At 39.9% G+C, this 24,411-nt stretch overlaps 1 protein-coding gene and 1 long non-coding RNA gene across 2 annotated transcripts in view; both read left to right on the plus strand.

Moving 5' to 3' along the window:
- The window catches only part of LOC136874067 (trigger factor), a 232,565-nt gene that overhangs the window by 50,230 nt on the left and 157,924 nt on the right, over positions 1-24,411 (plus strand). The gene's annotated exons all lie outside the window — the stretch shown is intronic.
- Positions 1,352-23,735, plus strand: LOC136857606 (uncharacterized). The gene is made up of 2 exons (XR_011017565.1): positions 1,352-1,619; positions 20,226-23,735. It is a non-coding gene; the product is annotated as an uncharacterized lncRNA (long non-coding RNA).

The raw sequence follows: 24,411 nt of genomic DNA on the forward strand, positions 1-24,411 counted from the left end.
ATATGTTAATTCATGATCGTGATTTTATGTATTGGTGTGGGTGAATCGCGAGTTTCTAGTAAAGGAATGTTACGTTTGTATTTCATCTTCCTTTGTTAATCTGTTTATCCTCCAGAGTTGGTTTTCCCTCGGACTCAGCGAGGGTTCCCACATCTACTGCCTCAAGGGCAGTGTCCTGGGGCGTGAGACTTTGGGTCGGGAATACAACTGGAAAGGAGGACCAGTACCTCGCTCAGGCGGCTTCACCTTCTATGCTGAACAGGGGCATTGTAGGGAGATGGGGAGATTGGAAGAAAGAAGACAAGAAAGGGGGAAGGAATTGGCCGTGGCCTTAAGTTAAGTACCATCCCTGCATCTGCTTGAAGGGAAGTGGCAAACCATGAAAAACCACTTCGAGGATGGCTGAGGTGGGAATGGAACCCACCTCTATCCAGTTGTCCTCCAGAGGCTGAGTGGACCCCGTTCCAGCCCTCGTACCACTTTTCAAATTTCGTGGCAGAGCCGGGAATCGAACCTGGCCCTCTACACCAAGATGGCGGACATGTTTGCACTTTCTACAAGTGAAAATAAGTGCATACATAAATGCACAGTTGCATGATTATATTGGTGATTTATACAACATATAAATTCGATATCCATTGATTACAATTGAGAAGCTATCTCACGGTGAGGTAGCGGCCGCGGTCTAGAAAGCCAAGAAGAACAGTCAGTACGATTCGTACACGACCACACGAATCCGGGCTGAGCAGCGGTCATTTGTGCATGCGATTTGGTTTTGTTTTGCCGTACACAATGATGACAGTAATTAATCACTCACTTTTAATAAATTGACAAGTGTTTGTTCAAAAGATGCTATTTCCACCTCAAAAACATATTTAGTATTTCGTCCATATTCATTGTAGAAGTTATTTATTTATTTATTTATTTATTCACGAAGCACAAGATACAGCTACACTGAGCAAATTTCACTTGCACTGTCAACAGTTGAATACTATCGAATGTCATGACGTGCAATCCAGCCCAGAAAGATGTAATTCCATGTGCCTTTTATTATACGTTTCCTTGCGTTTATTTTCCATAACTTTCTTTTTGCTTTACGTCGCACCGACACAGATAGGTCTTATGGCGACGATGGGACAGGGAAGAGCTAGGAGTGGGGAGGACGCGGCCGTGGTCTTAATTAAGTTGCAGCCCCAGCATTTGCCTGGTGTGAAAATGGGAAACCACGGAAAACCATTTTCAGGGCTGCCGACAGTGCGGTTCGAACCTACTATCTCCCGAATGTTGGATACTGGCCGCACTTAAGCGACTGCAGCTATCGAGCTCGGTCATAACTTTCTTAGGGTGGGGAGCTCTTGGTGCGGGTTGTTAACACACAGGCCGCAGAGTAACTTTGTTGTTCATATGATCTACGAACAGAAGTAATTCACTCCTCTGAAGTTATACGTAGGAAACATGTGTTAAGATAAATAATGTGTGGTGATATTGTATCGCAAAGGCGCTTAAGTAACTAGGTTTCAAGGTCTTGACGATAGCATTGCGATATATATGACTTGGTGAAGGTAGGACAGTCGAATTGTTTCAAGGAGCTCGTTCAGCTGATAGAACCACAATGAAGAGTGAGTACTCCAATCCTATTCTGTATATTACTACCCTGGTATGACACTTTTGTTTTGACATGGATGTAAAACCAGACTTCCCATCGAACACTCATATCTCATTGCAACATCATCAACAAAAACAACAACTAATAATAATTATAATAAAAAATCACTGACGGGCAATATCGACTCAGGAGCAGACATGAAATTAAACAATACACAGATATTCACGATGACATTACAAAGCGCAGGTTAAGTTTATATGGACACATTCAATGAATGCACCCGGGCGGACTTACAAAACAAATGGTCGAATTCTACGAAAACAGGATTAAAGCTAAAACAGATACAATGAAATGGATTGGTGAAATAAAATATGATCTGAAACAGGTAGGAATCACACCAGCAGATGTCCACTATCGGGTAATCATCAGATCAAAAATTCACAAATGGCAAGTTGATCATGACAAAACACCAAAGAAAAAGACGGGAACAACTTGGTATGAAGAGAAAAAATAAGCCCACAGTAAAATAATGAAAATAATACGGGCACAAAGGAAGACAAACGCACACCTCGAAGACTCTGCGTAGTCCTAATGGACTTATTCGCAAACGTACAATAATAATAATTTTTATTTTACATTTTATGGCCTACATTGGACCGTTCTAGTCAATTCTACAAAGTATTCCTTGATTTCTTATCAACCCAATATTTTTTCATTCTGAGAGATGCTGCCTTCCTTTGTTCTGTTGAAAATACCTGCCCATTAGACCTTTTATAGATGTTGGTCTGTAGCCTGGTGCGTATGTCTTGAAGTCCTAATTTTTCTGTTTTATTTTTGAGATCATCTATTGTTACTTGTAGTTCTTTAGTATCCTCCTTAATTTTCGTGTTACATTTAATCTTGGTCTTGCTATTCCATAATTCTTCAATTATTCTTCTGCTAATTGAGGTGTCAGGTGTTCTGATAAGGTGTACAAAGAATGATATACGTTTTTTCCTAATCGTGCTCAATACTGGTTAAATTTCCTTATAAACTGTTTTATTTGATGCTATTCTCCATTGTCCATTCACTTGATACTGTTTATTTATGCATGTTCTAATTATTCTTCTTTCTGTCTTAAGTGTTTTGTCTGTTTCAGCTGTATTAGTAGTTTTAAAAATGGTTTCAACAGCGTAAGTTATTTCTGGCTGTGTGACTGTTTTATAATGTCTTCATTTTGCAACTATCGATAAGCCAATTTTTGTTAAAGCCATGTGTAAGGAAATCCGAACCGTATTACTTGAACATTTCCACATCTTTACAAAAACCAATTCTCCTCCGCATGACTTACAATTTTTAAGTTGTTTTAGTGCTTCTTGTAATTATTGAAATGTTGGAGGGTCTGTGTTATTAAATTTACATTTTTATTGGAGTATTCATATTAATTTATAATAGTTCCTTAGGTTCTTTACAGTTTAAAAGTTTACTGAATGTTTTTGCCATAATCTCATCATTTTCACTACTGCTGTATGCCATTTTTCCACTTTCATATTTCAACAGTGATATAGAAGGAGCATATCTCTCTAGTTGTCTTCCAAAAATATTATAATAATCTCTAGAACTGGTGTTATGATAATTAACTTCAATGGAGTTTATTATATCTTTATGAAATTCTCTCTAACATTTTCTGATATTTTGGGAGACTTCCTTTTTAATATTTTTTAGTTTGATAGCATTTTCTTCTGATTTATGGGCTTGGAACTTTAACCATGCCTGATGTCTCTCTTTATGAATTTCATCACATTCTATGGTCCACCAGGCATATTTTTTACGAGGTTTCATTGGAGATAAATTTACAGCTTTTTTTAGAACTGGGATCAATTCTTCAAGGCTATCTGTCAGTTTTATTGTTTACGCGACTTCCATATTTTTGTAATTTTTATTAACTGGTGTGGGCCATAATTCCTCTTTACTTTATTAGTTTTGATATTCTTCTTTAGCGGTGTGAATTTAAGATTAATTTTGACAATGTAAAGATCAGAACCAGTATCTGTTCCTCTTAATACTTTTACATTATAAATTTCCTTATGGAAAAATATATCCATACAAACATCGTCCAGCTGACATTTCTCTTTCCTCCAAACAGGATGCTTCCAAGTTTTAGTTTTATTTGGTTTCCTTTTGAAATATGTTGATTTAGATTAAGGTTATGCTCCCTACAAAGTTCAAAAAGTCGTTGACCATTCTTGTTTGTAAATTTATGTGGAGCCCATTTTCCAATTCCTCTATAATTCTTTTCCTTCCTAATTTGGCATTAATGTCCCCTAATAAAAATTTAACATTACTTTTATTTACTTCGTTTATTATGTGTTCAAGGAGATCCCAAAATTTATCCACTTCTTTATTCGGGTTAGAATTTGTTTTCAATAGTAAGGACATTGGTGTTTATTAGTGTATACATTTTGTTTATTGTTTTAAAGGTGAGAGTTGCAATTCTTGGTGATATTGGTTGAATATCAATTATAGAATCTATTATTTTTAAATTCGCTATAAATCCTGTTCCGAATTGGGGGCATTGATTTTTAACTCCACGGTCAGGTATCACATTATAAACTCTATAATAATAATAATAATAATAATAATAATAATAATAATAATAATAATAATAATAATAATAATAATAGTAATCTATATACATATATATAAAAGACTAACTCCGACTGACTGTAATTAACGCCCACATAAAGAAATGAAAATTTGGGGATAAACTTGTATTTCAGTGTAGGAGCTCACTAAAGGAGGACTTTTGGATCTTCCAGCTCTAATAGGGGTGAAAAGGGGAGGGGGTTGAACTGTTTAAATGTGTATATCTATATCTCGAACATTTAACTGTTCCTTGTTTTGTTTTCGGAAAACGGTGACCAAAAGTGAAAAAGAGGTTGAATACCTTTCATGAGGATACTTTTATATCAAAGATTTGTATTTATAAATAAATAAATAAATAAATAAAATAAAATAAATAAAATAATTAAAAATAAATAAAATAAATAAATAAATACTTTTTTCCTTCGGAAAATCCACTTACGGAGAGAGGGTGAAACAAAGTGAAAAAGATTGAATTCCTTTTATGAGGATACTTTTATCTCAAACACCAAAGGTTACAGACGTGAAAATTGGTACTGGAGGCTCCTTTTTAAATAAAGAAGCACGTATTTTTTTTCGGAAGATCCACTTATGGAGTGGGGGGGGGGAAGAAGTGAAATAGGGGTTGAATAATTTATATTACGATACTTATCTAAGGTAAAACTACGCTACATAAACAAATGAAATCATCTGCAAATGCTAGACGGTTTATTTCAACATGTCTATTCTTTCCTCCCAGTGTTATAATAATAATAATAATAATAATAATAATAATAATAATAATAATAATAATAATAATAATAATAATAATAATAAATTATTAATAATTAATAATAATAATAATAATAATAATTATTATTATTATTATTATTATCATCGTCATCTGTTTACCCTCCAGGTTCGGCTTTTCCCTCGGACTCAGCGAGGGATCCCACCTCTACCGCCTCAAGGGCAGTGTCCTGGAGCTTCAGACTCTTGGTCGGGGATACAACTGGGGAGTATGACCAGTACCTCGCCCAGGCGGCCTCACCTGCTATGGTGAACAGGGGCCTTGTAGGGGGATGGGAAGATTGGAAGGGATAGGCAAGGATGAGGGAAGGGAGCGGCCGTGGCCTTAAGTTAGGTACCATCCCGGCATTCGCCTGGTGGTGAAGTGGGAAACCACGGAAAACCACTTCGAGGATGGCTGAGGTGGGAATCGAACCCACCTCTACTCAGTTGACCTCCCGAGGTTGAGTGGACCCCGTTCCAGCCCTCGTACCACTTTTCAAATTTCGTGGCAGAGCCGGGAATCGAACCCGGACCTCCGGGGGTGGCAGCTAATCACACTAACTACTACACCACAGAGGCGGATTATTATTCTTATTCTTATTCTTCTTCTTCTTCTTATTATTATTATTATTATTATTATTATTATTATTATTATTATTATTATTATTAACATTTAACTGTTCCTTGTTTTGTTTTCGGAAAACGGTGACCAAAAGTGAAAAAGAGGTTGAATACCTTTCATGAGGATACTTTTATATCAAAGATTTGTATTTGGAATCTCCTTTATAAATAAATAAATACTTTTTTTCCTTCGGAAAATCTACTTACGGAGAGAGAGTGAAACAAAGTGAAAAAGATTGAATTTTTTTTATGAGGATACTTTTATCTCAAACACCAAAGGTTACAGACGTGAAAATTGGTACTGGAGGCTCCTTTTTAAATAAAGAAGCACGTATTATTATTATTATTATTATTATTATTATTATTATTATTATTATTATTATTATTATTATTATTATTATTATTATTATTATTATTATTACTATTATTATACACGCTTGGACGCTTGGCTAATTCCTTGGTATAGCATTATGCGTAGAAGTTGTTTATTATTATTGATCATGTCCGAGGTCCACTCAGCCTACGTGAGAACAAATGAGGATTATCTGACGACGAGGTAGCGTTCGTGATCTAGAGAATTATGGAAAACGGTCGATAGGATTCCAATATCATATCGTAATCTGCAGGCCGTCATGTTGAGCAGTGGACAGGGCTGTAGAGCAATGTTTTTTTTTTTTATAGTACTAGTACATAAGCCTACCTTCGACAGTTGAAATTACTATCTATAAAGTGATAGGAAATTCTAAATTGACTATTAATATATGTTATGAATGAAAGATGTCCACCTCTGTGGAGTAGTGTTTAGTGTGATTAGATGCTACCCCCGGAGGCTCAGTTTCGATTCCCGGCTTTGACACAAAATTTGAAAAGTGGTACGAAGGCTGAAACGGGGTCCGCTCAGACTCGGGAGGTCAACTGAGTAGAGGGGGTGGGGCTTCGATTCCCACCTCAGACATCCTTGGGTTGGTATTACGTCGTTTCCCTCTTCTCCTCCAGGCAAATGCCGGGATGGTACCTAACTTTAAAAGCACGACCGCTTTCTTCCCTCTTCCTTGTCCATCCCTTCCGAATCCCCCCCCCCCACGAGGCCCGTGCTCAGCATAGCAGGTGAAGCCGCCTGGGCGAGGCACTGGTCCTTCCCCTCAGTTGTATTCCCATACCCAAAGTCTTACGCTCCAGGACACTACCCTTGCGGCAGTAGAGGTGGGATCCCTCGCTGAGTCCGAGGGAAAAACCAACCCTGGAGGGTAAGCAGATTAAGAAAGAAAGAAGGAAAGAAAGAAAGATGAATAGAAGTTCCACATTCCAGGTTTTATACGGCGTTCGAGTGGAATCAAAACAGGTATTAAAGTATTTTCTTACAAACCATATTGCGTGCAGTTGTATCTCGGAGTTGTACTTTGACGGCTATGGATTTGCAAACTCTATACAATTGTCCAAAACGAATTACCAACAGCGTCATATGCCCTCACTCCGTATGAGCACTGGGGAGAGGTTTGAAATTTAATCCAGGCTTTTGGTAGGCATTCTAGTGATTAGAAATTCTATAACCCACCTCCCCTACCCTGACGGCCAACATTCTGATGGTAAAAATACTTTCAACGAGCGGGACTCGAACCGGCTAACCATGGTGTTAGACCATTTGGACTTCACGTGTTATTGACCATGGATACCACGTAAGCTGCTCCATCCAGTGTTTATCGATAGAGATAAACCCACCGGGTGAGTTGGCCGTGCGGTTAGGGGCGCGCAGCTGTGAGCTTGAATCCGGGAGATAGTGGGTTCGAACCCCACTGTCGGCAACCCTGGACATGTTTTTTCTTGGTTTCCCATTTTCACATATGCTGGGGATGTAGCTTAATTAACCCTCAAGCACACGCGCCAGAACTTAGGACACAGACACACGCGTGGGGGTGCTTTCAACCCCACCTATCATTGTATTGTAAAATATGAATTACTGTATTAATTGGAGATTTTAAGATAGATTATGTAAGAATGACTCCTTCTGCGGGGATGCAGCCAAAAAAGTACAGAGTGGGGAGAGCACAGAAAAGTTATTTGTACATTTCGCTAGGAAATAAAATGACCTGGGGTGGATTCCACCCCATACGCGTGTGCTTGAGGGTTAAGGCCACGGTCGCTTTCTTCCCACTCCTAGGCCTCTCCTGTCCCATCGTCGCCATAAAACCTATCTGTGTCGGTGCGACGTAAAGCAAAAAGCAAAATTAGGAAAAGTAACCAAAAAGGAGAGATAAACCCCAGAATGGAAAGAAGTGTCCGCCTCTGTGGTGTAGTGGTTAGCGTGATTAGCTGCCACCCCCGGAGGCCCGGGTTCGATTCCCGGCTCTGCCACGAAATTTGAAAAGTGGTATGAGGGCTGGAACGGGGTCCACTCAACCTCGGGAGGTCAACTGAGTAGAGGTGGGTTCGATTCCCATCTCAGCCATCCTGGAAGTGTTTTTCCGTGGTTTCCCACTTCTCCTCCAGGCGAATGCCGGGATGGTACCTAACATAAGGCCACGGCCGCTTCCTTCCCTCTTCCTTGCCTATCCCTTCCAATCTTCCCATCCCTCCACAAGGCCCCTGTTCAGCATAGCAGGTGAGGCCGCCTGGGCGAGGTACTGGTCATTCTCCCCAGTTGTATCCCCGACCAAGAGTCTGAAGCTCCAGGACACTGCCCTTGAGGCGGTAGAGGTGGGATCCCTCGCTGTGTCCGAGGGAAAAGCCGACCCTGGAGGGTAAACAGATGATGATGATGATGATGGAAAGAAGTGATTAATTCATTTCACTGAACAGTTCAAGTATGGCCGTCATTGCATCGTTCTTGTAATCCGTAATTGGTACTAGATTAAGTCTCAAATATATATGCGGAAGGCAACAGCAGCCAGGATGTACGCAGTTCGAGATCATTCTGATAGATACAGGTGTGTACCTACGTCATCGTGGCGAATACGTGACAGCGACTTCATTGATAGAAACGTATTTTTCTTTTAAAAAGTACAAATGTCGTGGTTATTAGAGGTTCATTGTATTTTTTAAAAGTACTAATGTCGTGGTCATTAGAGGTGCATTGTATTTTTCTTTTAAAAAGTACTAATGTCGTGGTCTTTAGAGGTGCATTGTATTTTTTAAAAGTTCAAATGTCGTGGTCATTAGAGGTGCATTGTATTTTTCTTTTAAAAAGTACAAATGTCGTGGTCATTAGAGGTGCATTGTATTTTTCTTTTAAAAAGTACTAATGTCGTGGTCTTTAGAGGTGCATTGTATTTTTCTTTTAAAAAGTACAAATGTCGTGGTCATTAGAGGTGCATTGTATTTTTCTTTTAAAAAGTACTAATGTCGTGGTCTTTAGAGGTGCATTGTATTTTTTAAAAGTACAAATGTCCTGGTCATTAGAGGTGCATTGTATTTTTCTTTTAAAAAGTACTAATGTCGTGGTCTTTAGAGGTGCATTGTATTTTTCTTTTAAAAAGTACTAATGTCGTGGTCTTTAGAGGTGCATTGTATTTTTTAAAAGTACAAATGTCCTGGTCATTAGAGGTGTATTGTATTTTTCTTATTAAGAAGACATAACATTATACAACTGGTACCAATTTCAGCTGTTGAAACCTTCTCGTTTTCTCATTATTGATGTGAGTGAGAGACAGAAGTCAACCTCTGTGGTGTAGTGGTTAGTGTGATTAGCTGCCACCCTCGGACGCCCGGGTTTGATTCCTGACTCTGCCACGAAATTTGAAAAAGTGGAGCGAGAGCTGGAACGGGGTCCAGTCAGCCCCGGGAGGTCAAATGAGTAGACGTGGGTTCAATTACCCCCTCAGTCACCCTAGAAGTGGTTTCCCGTGGTTTCTCACTTTTTCTCCAGGCAAATGCCGGGATGGTACCCAACTTCATTCCACGGCCGCTTCCTTCCCTCTTCCTTATCTATCCCTTCCAATCTTCCCATCCACCCAGAAGGCCCCTTCATATTCAGCATAGCAGGTGAGGCCGCCTGGGCGAGGTACTGGTAATTCTTCCATTTGTATCCCCCGACCCAATGTCTCACGCTCCAGGACACTGCCCTTGAGGTGGTAGAGGTGGGATCCCTCGCTGAGTCCGAGGGAAAAACCAACCCTGGAGGGTAAACAGAGTAAGAAAAGAAAAATTACAGACAGAATAGGGATTTTATATACTGTATGTAGGTATATAATTGAAAACAATTTCAATTTTGTACTGAAACAGATGACACCAGCACTTTAAAATGTAGAACCGCTCAACTCAAATCTGTTATTCACGTTCCAAAACTGTGTAGCTTCCCAGCCTTATCAAGAAGCGCAGCATAACAAACAACTTGAGTAGAAGTGTTGAGCAGCATTCTAAACCTGCGCAGCTGTTTGAAACAGCTTTGTTTATCCTTTCACACTTGTGACCCTGGCGCTTTGCGACATGCGTTCGCCTTTTATAACAAATATTACTGCAGATTTAATTAATCAAATATGCAATTCAAGGACGTTAGTATGAGAATAATGTTGACTATTTCATTTATATTTTAATTTATCAAAACACTAGATGTCCGCCTCTGTGGTGTAGTGGTTAGTGTGATTAGCTGCCACCCCCGGAGGCCCGGGTTCGATTCCCGGCTCTGCCACGAAATTTGAAAAGTGGTACGAGGGCTGGAACGGGGTCCACTCAGCCTCGGGAGGTCAACTGAGTAGAGGTGGGTTCGATTCCCACCTCAGCCATCCTGGAAGTGGTTCTCCGTGGTTTCCCACTTCTCCTCCAGGCAAATGCCGGGATGGTACCTAACTTAAGGCCACGGCCGCTTCCTTCCCTCTTCCTTGTCTATCCCTTCCAATCTTCCCATCCCCCACCAAGGTCCCTGTTCAGTATAGCAGGTGAGGCCGCCTGGGCGAGGTACTGATCATTCTCCCCAGTTGTATCCCCCGATCCAATGTCTGAAGCTCCAGGACACTGCCCTTGAGGCGGTAGAGGTGGGATCCCTCGCTATGTCCGAGGGAAAAGCCAACCCTGGACAATAAACAGATTAAGAAAGAAAGAAAACACTAGATGCAACGTCAATGTGTCCTCACCTTTCGTATTGTCTACAGACGAAGGAACATCAACCGAGCGAGTTGGCGGTGCGGTTAGGGACGCGCAGCTATGAGCATGCATTCGGGAAATAATGGCTGCCTTGAAGAATGTTTTCCGTGGTTTCCCATTTTCACACCAGGCAAGTGCTGGGGTTGTACCTTACTTAAGGCCACGGCCGCTTCCTTCCCACTCCTAGCCCTTTCCTAACCCATCGTCGCCATATGACCTACCTGTGTCGGTGCGACGTTAAGCAAGTTGAAGGAACATTAATGACATATATCAAACAGAACTCGGTTGCAAAATAAAGATCACAACAAGACCTGGAATGCTAATATTTATTAGCAACGAACATGTAGACTATAAATTGTTGAATAAAAAAAGCGTTTGATACCAATCCAAATGAAAAGCTATAGGAATGTATGTGTCTATAAAGGAGCCATTATTAGTCGAGGAGTTTTCTTATGCTGTCATAAATGTTATCTCACTTAACAGTATATCAAGTACTTATTCTTTCTGATGTTGTTGAAGATGGATACAGGATAGGTAAATATAGGATTTTGGAATGCTGTACTATTGCGTACTGAATGTGGGAGATCTTTGGGCCTACAGTAATGGAAGTGAAAGGTACCTAGATTGAGAATAGGGACAGGATGTAATCCAAGTGGAAGAAATCATTTAAAATGCCTGGAAGGAATTGATGGTTGGTGGTGTTATATTCAGGGTTGTTCATACCTGGTGTGTAGATTGGTCTTCGAAATAGCAGTAAAGAAAAATGCCACTGTTGAATTATGCTTTCTATTGAACAAGCAAACTATTGACCATTTCGCGGAACAGTAATTTAAGCTTTGCTGAGAAATGTTTGGTAACAAGGCACGAAATACTGAGGGGTTATTACATTTTGTGAAAAAGGATAGAATGCTCAGGAGTTTAATGTACTTAGACGTGGAGCCTATGTTTGTATGCGATCATTAGCGAAAGTACCTTGTTAAATAATGGTATTTATGTATCATTGTTCTGCAAGTATGGGAATTAGTTGCCAGAAGAGAAGCATTATATTGCGGAAAAGTTGTCCTACATTTCAAGGTTTGATGTTAGTTTCCAGTATGGCCGAATGAGGATTTTAAATGGGCTGCTTCTTCTGTATTTCTCACTGATTTAGCGGCATGTTGCAAATGAAAGTATTTTTGGGTATTTTTGAACGATTTTAACACATTATTTTGCCATGTTTTCACGTGGAATATAGTTATTAATATTTGCTTATTTTTCTTAAGAGGGGATTAGCTTTTCTTGTTGCTGCCAGTACCAAAGCTAATGTATAATTTCATTACAAAGGACTAGTAAAGACTTCCTTTCTATACATCCCTTTTTAGAATTAATAGACAGTGGACTTTCACAAACGTCTTTGGATCCAGAAAATTCCTCACCTTGTTCTTGACTGTAACTTCGAGTTGGTCTACTCATTACCTGGAGGTTGGGCCCATGTCTACATTAAGACAGAATAGCAACATTTTCTTTTCACAACTGACACAAGCTATTTGTTGTACCGGGTGTCTCACATACATTCTCTGCAGTACTATAGGTGGTCTACCTAGTCCAATGCAGAGGTTTTCATAGTGATGCATGAAACCGCTACCGCAACAATGTGAAGTCAGACATGTTGCCTAATTTTGCGGAGTCTGCAGAATAACAGGGAACTGAGTTTACAATTGTCCCTGCTATTACCGGCAATATGTCCAACTTTTCAAAGTTGCAAGTAGCCGATTCATGCTTCGGAATGGAAGCCCCTTTAGCGGACCAGAAACACCGCCCAAGCATATATGGAGAATATAGTATTGAATGGCTGTCAATGAGAGAGTAGTTTCAAATTTGGTGGATGTTTTCTCGAATTTAAAAGCCATTAATATATTTATATTATGTTCTGCGATTCAGTTTTCCCCAGACACTTCTGTGATTTTTTGGGGTCATTTTCTAAGATTCCTGATTAGGCGCTACATCCTCCCAATTTCTGAAGTCAATAGTGAAACATCTTCCTGATCAAATTATCAATTGTAATCTTACTTTCAGGGGAAAATGAAGGCTTTTTCCCGTGTATTAATTGTCTGGCAAAATAATTTCTATGTTAGTTATGAAATTAGGTGTATCGAGCTAGTTGCCTGTGAGGTTAGGTGCGACCAGCTGTAAGCTGCATTCAGGATATAATGGGTTCGAACCCTACAGTTGGCAACCTTGACGATGTCTTTCCGTGGTTTCCCATTTTCACACCAGGCAATTGATGAAGCACTACCTCGGCCACGGTCACTTTCTTCCCACACCTAGCCCCTTCATATTTCATCGTCGCCGTAAGACATATTTGTGTTAGTGTGACGTACAGCAAATTGTTAAAACAAGAAGAAACTATATGTCAAATTATTATTTAAACAATTCCCTGTATTTCAGGAATAGAATTAATTACTTAATTAATTAATTAATTGCACAGTTTTGGTGGAGGTTTTTCGAGTTGACGCCTGATAGGCGACCTGCACGTCTGTAGAAGACGTGGCCCTACCTATGATAAATTATAATACTGCAGACGGCACACGCATTTACACCGAGATGCATCGCGATTTACAAATTCTCTACTTGGCCGGAAATCGAACTCGGAACCTTTTGGACCAAATGCCAGCACGCTAAACACTTAGCCATGGAGCCGGACAAAAATGGAATGATATGAAGATATTCTCAGTCACAACTTTTACGGTTCTATTGAACACTTCGAGGAACTATGTCTGTCAGCTGTTGTCGGTCTCCAGCGAGCAATCCTGATTCTTGCCAATACGTTGGAGGTCGTTGACATGCGTCGCCGCCAGGTGTACCTGGGACGACCTCTTGTTCGTGTGGCTTCTCGTGGGTCCCAGCGCATGACCTTTCGGAGTCGCAAGCACATCATGTTCAGAACAGGCCTGAAGTACATTGTTGGTGCTACTAATGACAGCTTTATCAGCAAAGTCAGGCACAAAATGAAGAAAATTTTCCTAAATTATTATGAATTTCATTTAGGATAAATATGAACGTGTGAAAATATATTTAATAATATTATGAAAGTCCGCCTCTGTGGTGTGGTGGTTAGTGTGGTAAGCTGCCACCTCCGGAGGTCCAGGTTCGATTCCCGGCTTTGCCACGAAATTTTAAAAGTGGTACGAGGGCTGGAATGGGGTCCACTCACCCTCGGGAGATCATCTGAGTAGAGAAGAGTTCGATTACCGCCTCAACCATCATTCAAGTGGTTTTCCGTGGTTTCTTAATTCTATCTAACTTAAGGCCACGGCTGATTCCTTCCCTCTTCCCTGTCTGTTCCTTACAATCTTCCCATCTCCGACAAGGCCGCCGTTCAGCATAGCAGGTGAGGACGCCTGGGCGTGGTACCGGTCCTTCTCCCAATTGTACCCCCCGGCCTAAAGTCATGCGCTCCAGGACACTGCCCTCGAGGCAGTAGAGGAGGGATCACTCGCTGAGTCCGAGGGAAAAACCAGCCCTGGAGGGTAAACTGATTAAGAAACAAAGAAAGAAAGAAAGAAATGAAATTTATTTAGGATATATATGAAACTATAAAAATATATTTAATATTATTTGAAAGTCCGCCTCTCTGGTGTAGTGGTTAGTGTGATTAGCTTCCACTCCCGGAGATCCGGGATCGATTCCCGACTCTGCCATGAAATTTGGAAAGTGGTACGAGGGCTGGAGCGGGGTCCAGCCAGCCTCTGTAGGTTAACTGAGTAGAGGAGGTGGAGATTCGACTCGCACCTCACACATCCCCGAAGTGGTTTTCCGTGGTTCCCGACTACTTCTCTAGATAAATGCCGGGATGGTACCGTACTTAAGGCCACGGCCGCTTCCTTGCCTATCCTTTCCAATCTTCCAATCCTGCACAAAAGTCCTCTTCAACATAGCTGGTGAGGCCCCCTGGGCAAGCTGTTGGTTCTCCTCCAGAGTTGTATACCCGACCAAATATCTCACGCTCCAGGTGGAATTTCTCACCGTGAGAGAAACCAACCCTGGAGGGTTTCAGTTTAGTTGTACTTCTGCTGAATTCGGTTTCGTTGTGGTAGTCTGTTAACATAGCCCAGTCATGTAATAAAACAAACCAGATAGTACTGACAATTATGACTTCTAAGTAAACCATATTACTATTACGGGATGTCTAGCCGTTGCTAGTCCCGGTGTAGGGTTGACGCGCCTGCCTCTCACCTAGAAGCTCCGAGTTCCAGTCCCGGTAAGTCCAAGGATTTTAATTATATACTACAGTGAGTTAGTCTCATAGGTTGGCCCGCAGGGGCGCCCAGCTTATCTACCTCCCGTTGACTCATCACTTCCCGTTACATTGCGTAGCGACAGCACGGTAATGCCCGCACTTCGCAGTTCAGGTCCGTGCTTAAAACGTGTATTAAGTGTTGATCTGTCGCTTCAATTGTTCTTGAGTTGTGAAGTGTTATTTCGGGGTATAATTCTCATAATGCCTCCACATGTGTATACGGTACCTTAATCATGTGAAAAGAGAGTTTTACGGGGAAGTCGTTAGGCGATTTGTAACACAATTTCTAGGTGTACACCCTCCATATAGAGAGACCGTGTGGAATCTCGTAAACAAATTGAGAGGAACTTGTTCTCTACTCGATAAGAAGCGAAGTGTTAGTAAATGTGTACCTAAGGAGGAAAAGGAAAATGAAATCGCAGAAAGATTAGAACATACACTTACAAAATTCCTAAGACGAGTTAGACTAGAAGCCGGTGTTTCGAAGAGCTCAGCATGGTGGATTACGAAAATATTAAAATTACGGGTGCAGCAGGAGAACTTTTCGATCTCCTGTCATAAGCTACGAGCTTATTTTCTTTTAATTCTTATTTTCTTAATTTTAATTGTTATCTGATGTCATGCAGGGATAAAGTGAGCTAAGAACTGTCATTGTTATGCAGCGGAGCGGGAAGTGATGAGTCAACGGCCAACCGATGAGAGAAACTCATTATATCTGGTCACGGAAGACAAGCAGTAGGCTGAGATTGTCGTGACCCTAAGTGATATTCCAGTCCCCTTCACCTATGGACAGTGATGGTAGAATATGGCTGTGTATCCCCTGACTGAGGCAGGTGGTGACCAAGTATGCTCCCAGCTTGGGAGGGTGGTTTGGCCTTCCAATTACTTTTACGTGTCATCTTTCCTATCCAAGTTCTCTTGGTTCATTCTTGTTCTCTTCTGACTCGCACAGTGAGGCTCAGGAGGTCTTCCCTTTCTCTTGCCGATATATTCAATCTTCAAATGACCTTCCACTTTTTCAAATGTTGAGAACATTGCTTAGCAGACAAAGTAGAGGTCGCCGTACTACGAAAAATGTTAAATTAAGCAATTTTCTCTACTGTGCCGAAATTTGAAGGGCTAAATGCTCGGAGAGGTTTCAAATTGCAAGTCGTGGATAGCTCTAGCACTCTAAAAAAAGTTCGAAAATCACTTCCGGTCCAGCTGTAGTTCCGGAAAGACTGCCTAAAATCGCTTGTTTCTTTACTCGTTTTCTTTTTGATGCAAATCCTAGCCAAATTAACATACATAATTCTGTAACGTGTTCCTTGATTCAATACACTCAAGTGTTAATGGATTTTGAAAAATTTCTGCACCGAATATAGTTATAAGGGCTTAAGTGAAACTCTGTATTGACTGACATTAGCGCTCGTAGTGGTAGAAAAAGGCAAATTGTTAATTTAATCGACCGGATAACGATGATTACGAAGAGGATTATAATTTTTAGGAATAAATAAAGAGTATATTTTCATACTTCATTATATTTTATTTACTTAAAATTCGTAGCTCATATCCCTAGGAATTTTTCAACATTGAGTTACTTGGATTTTTCTCTGGTTACTGTTAAGAGACGATGGTTTCCCAGTTATAATTCTCCTTAAAACAATTATCACCAATCCAGAATGTCGGGCTGGACAGCATTTGTCCTCGCAGGCCAAGTTCCGTAACGATCTGTTGTACCACGTGCTTGTTCGTTCGTTTGTAGGTTTTTTGTAGGTTTTGTTCGTTGGTTAGTTATGTTTGTTTTGACTTTTAGTTTGTCAGTTAGTTTCTTTTTGTTTCATTTCCTTGTTTTGTTACCTAGTTTAATTATTTTTTGTATTTGTTTGCTCTGTTTGTTTGTATGTTTTTTAGTTACTTTGTTTCCTTTTACTTGTTTGATTTGTTAATTTATGTTTTGTTAATTTGTTAGTTAGTTTATTTATTTTGTTTGTTGGTCTGTCTTCCTTGATTGGATTAATAGTCAGCGGAGTGGTCTTTTATTCACAGGGCCCCGAGTTCGTTTCCTGGCCAGGTCGTGGTTTCATCTGCGTATGGCTAATTTCTCTGGCTCGGGGATTGGGTGTTTTTATTCGTTTTAATATAACTAGCTGACCCACCCTGCCTTCGCACGGGTGGCCTTACATATTGTATATCTCCGTATATACTACGTTAAGTGACTCTCAACCTGTGGCAAACCCAAATACTTTTTCTTTGGAAGTAACACGTGACAGGGCCACAGAGTTGGTTACGTCTCAAAACTCACGACTACAAACTGGTAGCTAAAGTAAACATTCTAATGAGTCTCAAAATTCACGACCCCAGACAGCAGGTGCTTACGATGACCGCAGGAGGGATGAGGGGCGCGGTGACTCACGCTTCCCTTACGACAGGCAGGGGATACTGTGGATGTTGTTCTGCCACCCCAATCCACAGGGAAAAAATAATGGCTGATGAATGAAAGAGATCGAGTTGTATTATTATTATTATTATTATTATTATTATTATTATTATTATTATTATTATTATTATTATTATTATTATTATTATTATCATTATCATTAATAATAAAATATTTTGCTGTTGTCTTGAAAGCAAATATAATGCATTTTTCCCTTTCACATAAATTTATGATAATGACGTGTGGCCTCCGCAGAGGTCTGGTGCGGGTCTTTAGAGTTGACGCTGTACAGGTGACCTGCACGTCTGTGAAGACGAGGACCGACCTAACATGAAGTCTAATGCTGAAGACGGCACGAACACCCACTCCCCGAGCCATAAGAATTAATTAATGAAAGTTAACATCTCCGTCCTGAACGGAAAACGAACCCTGGACCCCTTGGACCAAAGGCCAGCATGCTAACAATTTAGGCATGCAGCCGGACGACATAAGATTAAAGTAGGTATATAGCCAGCTGCTAGTTAGAAGAAGCTGTCAGTTGGTAGTACTGGGGCTTAGTTCCATTATGCGACCAGAAGACGGAATTTACTTGAATAAGGAATTTTATTTAGAAATATTAGAGATGAAGACAGTTAATTCACTCATTTAGTTTTAACACTTGGAGATTCATTTGGAAAAAGAAAAGGGCGGATTCCTATTTTTTGTAACAGTTCATCTATTCTCTTATTTCAGTAGATTGTCTACCCGACACACATAAACCGAAAAAAAAATATTCATGACGCATCCGATTATTCTGTGCGATATAACTGAATGATATTTGGAACTCATTCGATTGTTTAAATTGATTATTCATTCGATTATTTAAGTAATCGGATGGAAGTAACTCGATTATTAAAAATATTCCATTATCCCATCACTAATAGGGTGGACAATTATCCATTCAAAGAAGAACTGGCCCTGGACATGAGTTTTGAGACTGGTCCAGGGTGAGAAAAACCTATTCTTACTAATCCTCTTCCTGGTATTCGTGAGTTTTGAGACGACACGACAGAGTTTACCATGAGAAAAATATTCAATGCTAAGGTAACCTGTAACATTTGTAGTTTGGGCCTGTGCTATATTAATTGTCTACTAAATCATACTTTTACTGGAAACTGGAGCCTTTTAAACTAAAATCGTAGGTCGGTGTTATCATTGGCGTTCGAGGGATCAAACCAGTTTCACCGGCTCCACACTCAGCGATTATCGTGCACTCATGTAGAATTTTCTTTAAACGATTTGATTAGCAATCTTGTGCCATTGCATAAGTTTGGTGTGTTTAGGTTGCGGAGCAATAATATAGGCGAACTCACCTTTAAAATCAGTTTGTGGAAAGTAGTTCCAGGAGGCGTCAAAGAATTTAAAAATTCAGTTGGATAATGTACCGCCTCTTCTATATCCAGGACATTATCAACTGAACGGTTAGAATGTTCAGCAATGCATTACGATTCTACCATAGATTACGAAATTATTAGAATTAAGTGTTCTAATCACATTATGATATTGTTGTGCATGCCTGGTGCAATCTCTGAGCATACGCTGTTCTCTATCAACAGACGTTTCTCTATCTATTTGGGAACTATGTCTTCCACAGTCTTGAGATAATCATTTCTTTCCAGGGGAGTTTCCCTATCTCTCCACAAAGACTGATTTGCCCTTTTGTCTCTAAACGGTTCTCTCTCTCATCATAACTTTTGTTATTGCGTAGTACGCGTAGTCATTTAGTATTTGCCATGTTGTATCCTATATTAGCACGTCGTCGAGGCACGATGAAATCGCAAAGGAAACAAAACCAACGACTCTCTATCTATATTATTGCTCAGCTCGACTATTCACTTTAAGAGGAAAAGCTATACGACTTACTTGACGTAAAGCGTGACCTTCAGTCTATAAACGGTCTTTTCTTTCATCAAAGTTTTCATTCCTATTTTAGCACAATTAAAAAGGAAACAAAACCAACCACTTTATCACAATCTACAGTATACTGCTCAGCGCGGCCATTCACTGCAAGATACAAAACTCCTATGACGCGATCTCGTCTTATACCCAGCGCCAGCTGTGAAATTCAAAAATATAAGACTTGCTTGCTTGAGATAAACCGTGACTTTCAGTCTTATAGGCAGCGTCTGCGGTCAATATAGGCAGCGCCAGTAGAAGTATCCTAGGCAACGCCATGCAGAAAAGGCACATTGTCCGCCTTAAAGATGGCTGACAGTAAGGGCAGGGTCTGTGACCTAGGCAACGCCGTGAATAGAAAGTAGAGTGCACATCATCTTTGCGGTTTCCATGGTAGTGATGGCAAAATAAACTGGGTGAATGTATTAATTAATAAATAAATTAGTATATTTCCGTTGACTTTTCAAGAAATGCAAGATTTTTCCTGTACTATTGAGACGAGTTGGAAGATTTTAGAAAAAACCGCACCTTTTAACTCTCTCTGGTTTAAGAGCTTGAGTTTTGTGAAACATACACCTTAGCGTTTTATGTATATGTAGATTCTCTTCACCTACACACAGCACATCGCACTACCAACCACCACAGAAACACACAATAGGAATGCCCAACCCTAAATAGGTTTGGGGTCAGGAAGGGCATCTGGTCGCAAAACCGAGCAAAATACACACGAATTTCCAAGCCCAAGTAACTGGAAAAGTTTAGGTAGGTTGTTTGTTTGTTTGTTTGTTTGTTTGTTTGTTTTTGTTTGTTTGTTTGTTTGCTTGTTTGATAACGGTAGACTGAACATCACTGAGATATCTGCAAATTTTAACAGAACATTGTCGTTTCTTTTCTAGCTTTTCTTGTGGCAGCTGTCATCCTGATACTGACGACAAGGTCTGTTCTACCTTCCCCAGTCGTGGATTGTGAAGGGGACAACGTTGATAAATATGTGCAAGACGATGCTGACTGCAGTATCTACTGGCTCTGTGGCGATGGCTGGGCCTCTGAATATCGGTGCTCCAATGGACTACACTTCAATGTCCGAAGAGGTGACTGCGACACTCCGAGGAATGCTGGCTGTGCTACGGATACCACTGATGTTGTTACAACCTCTCCAGTTGTTACGAGTACTTCTCCGGTTACTCGTACTTCAGTGGTGACAGATCGCCCAGTTAGTTTACCGGTTACTCGCACTTCAGTGGTAACAGATCGTCCAGTTACTTATCCGGTTACCCGTACTTCAGTGGTAACAAATCCCCCTTTTACTTATCCGGTGACCCGTACTTCAGCGGTAACAAATCCCCCTTTTAATTATCCGGTGACCCGTACTTCAGCGGTAACAAATCCCCCTTTTACTTATCCGGTGACCCGTACTTCAGCGGTAACATATTACCCATTTACTACGGAGCTTTCTTATATTGATCTCAGGATGATATGCAGGGGAGCTAGGGCAAACAGGTGGCACCTTCCCCATCCCGTGGATAGAACCAAGTTCCTTAAGTGTGATCTTAACACCGGGGACGGCAGGATATTTTCTTGCCCCTCTGGCCTCGTCTTTAATCCATTATTACAAGTCTGTGATTGGCCATCCTATTCAACTAACGACAGATAATTCAAGTCCTAGCAGATATATGGGACGTCACTTTGATGGAGCCAACCTTTCTATTTCTATGTAACTACTGCATTCTAAATATCGGTGCGACGTAAAACAAATAGCAAATGGAATTCTAAATACAGAATGTTAAGATAAGTGCAAGTAATTACAAATAACTTTACGGAAAGAAAAATCTGATTTTTTAAAAAATAAGCGAATGATGTTTTATAGGGAGGAGCTTGAAGTAGAGTGTAATGCTTGTGTGGTAGGTAGTAACCTTTTGGACGCCTGGTTTATATCACCTGCCGTACCATGTTTCAGGCAGGATTCATGCAAAATGTGCAAGAAACTATTCTAAGTACATCACTGCACTGCAGCTGTACACATCACTTCACTGTGGCTTCAGGAAGTATTCTGCATGCGGAATGTGTAAGAATAAATTCTAAGTACATTACTGCACTGCAGCTGTACACATCACTTCACGGTGGCTTCAGGACGTATTCTGCATGTGTAATATGTAATAAGAAGTTCTAAGTAAGTACATCACTACAATTCAGCTGTACACATCACTTCACTGTGGCTTCAGGACGTATTCTGCATGCGGAATGTGTAAGAATAAATTCTAAGTACATTACTGCACTGCAGCTGTACACATCACTTCACTGTGGCTTCAGGACGTATTCTGCATGTGTAATATGTAAGAAGAAGTTCTAAGTAAGCACATCACTACAATTCAGCTGTACACATCACTTCACTGTGGCTTCAGGACGTATTCTGCATGTGTAATATGTAAGAAGAAGTTCTAAGTACATCAATACAATTCAGCTGTACACATCACTTCACTGTGGCTTCAGGACGTATTCTGCATGCGGAATGTGTAAGAATAAATTCTAAGTACATTACTGCACTGCAGCTGTACACATCACTTCACTGTGGCTTCAGGACGTATTCTGCATGTGTAATATGTAAGAAGAAGTTCTAAGTAAGTACATCACTACAATTCAGCTGTACACATCACTTCACTGTGGCTTCAGGACGTATTCTGCATGTGTAATATGTAAGAAGAAGTTCTAAGTAAGTACATCAATACAATTCAGCTGTACACATCACTTCACTGTGGCTTCAGGACGTATTCTGCATGCGGAATGTGTAAGAATAAATTCTAAGTACATCACTGCACTGCAGCTGTACACATCACTTCACGGTGGCTTCAGGACGTATTCTGCATGTGTAATATGTAAGAAGAAGTTCTAAGTAAGTACATCACTACAATTCAGCTGTACACATCACTTCACTGTGGCTTCAGGACGTATTCTGCATGCGGAATGTGTAAGAATAAATTCTAAGTACATTACTGCACTGCAGCTGTACACATCACTTCACTGTGGCTTCAGGACGTATTCTGCATGTGTGATATGTAAGAAGAAGTTCTAAGTAAGTACATCACTACAATTCAGCTGTACACATCACTTCACTGTGGCTTCAGGACGTATTCTGCATGCGGAATGTGTAAGAATAAATTCTAAGTACATTACTGCACTGCAGCTGTACACATCACTTCACTGTGGCTTCAGGACGTATTCTGCATGTGTGATATGTAATAAGAAGTTCTAAGTAAGTACATCACTACAATTCAGCTGTACACATCACTTCACTGTGGCTTCAGGACGTATTCTGCATGCGGAATGTGTAAGAATAAATTCTAAGTACATTACTGCACTACAGCTGTACACATCACTTCACTTCGGCTTCAGGACGTATTCTGCATGCGGAATGTGTAAGAAGAAATTTTAAGTATATCACTGCACTGCAGCTTCAGGAAGTATGCAAGCAAAAGTTATATGAAAACATTCTACGTACAAGAAGAGAACGTTTTCACACTGGAATATATGTAGTATTATATAATATATACCACATGATTAAGCCTTAAGTGGCTCAGCATTAAATACTACGCAAGTTACAAATATATAATCTTCAACTTTTTTGATATGGGACATTACTTTGACGTCAGAAAAATTTGTGTGCTTATCTACGGAACACTCTGTATATTCTAATCTGCTTATCATGTGCATGCCTTGGTCTACTTTTACTATTCTTACCATCTGCACTTCCCTCAAAAACTGACTGAATATCGGTAAGTTCTGGGTGCAGAAGTTTTGAAATGACCCTCTCGCAGCCCACAGAATAACTACGAAAACTTGCATCAGAGAGAACAAGATAGAGGAAAATTTGAGGAAAGCTTCCCCTACTTTTAATTTATCACTAAACATCTAGAAATATACCAGTCTGGAACATTTTTTCTCCCTGTTCTTTCTTTCTTTTGCATCGTGATGAAGATTCACTTATCCAAGAGTATCCTCAAATCGAATGCCAGATCTACAGCTCCCATCTCATGGATCACTGATAACTCGATCACCGTCAGCTCAGTTGATTTATTAGGAGGACGTTATAACAGCCGAACGCCAATTTAGTCGATGTTTTATGACTAACACACCAGAATGCAATTAACTATTAAAATAGTTTATCTGAACTTTGTAGAAGAGTAAATGTGTAAACATTACTCCAATATATAATACTAGATTGTTAACAAGAGATGCGATAAATTTAGTCTTAAGCGTGAATTTTGGCTTTCAGCATTACAAGGACAGTGTTTAAACATCTGAGCACAATTTTATCTTTCTACTGTATGAATGACCATACTCTTAAAAATGTCTTCAATTCTGTTTTAATTGACAAATTTAAAAATGAATATAGAATTTAGTTGCTTCAATGTGTTGAATTGATTTCTGATCTCCTTCAGTAATTGTGGTATCCTAACCCTGTGTGAACACCATGGCGATGTTCATTTTATACCTAGGAATATGACACTAATATGAGAGGTGGTTTGCCAAATGTAGACTTGTTCTAGTACAGTTTTTTCCCATTACGTCTTCAGAAATACATTGGCGAGTTCCTTACGTTGTATCACAGAAAGGTACACTGCACTCGTAGTCTCGTTATTTGGATGAATGTTCAGCATAGTGACCTCTGGTTCAGGAAGTTCTGCGATAGGATTATTGTTTTGTCTTAACCCTCAGTTACCCTGGTCATAATTCGAGGAAATAAGTACCCAGGTTCGGTCCGACAGAGATCTGTATATTTTTGCATACTACGAACAAGTAAATTATTAAAACGCGTCCAAAACTAAACTCTGTAACAATTTTGGGTAAACAAGAAACATCATTATACACTTTTATTAAATACGTACTTAGTTAACGGACAAAATGATTTCTTTGAAAGTCTTTACAATTTAAATTTAATATTGGAGATGATTTTTTATTGTCTATTTGAATAGCAAGATAAGGACACAACATGATATATTGGCATGAAAATATAAGGAAAAACAGTAAAGAAGTAATAAAATAAAAGTAATTTGTAGGCTGTATGCTACTATTGTAATCCAAGGA

Source organism: Anabrus simplex, chromosome 1 (genome assembly GCF_040414725.1).
Source record: "Anabrus simplex isolate iqAnaSimp1 chromosome 1, ASM4041472v1, whole genome shotgun sequence".
NCBI classification, from domain to species: Eukaryota; Metazoa; Arthropoda; class Insecta; order Orthoptera; family Tettigoniidae; genus Anabrus; species Anabrus simplex.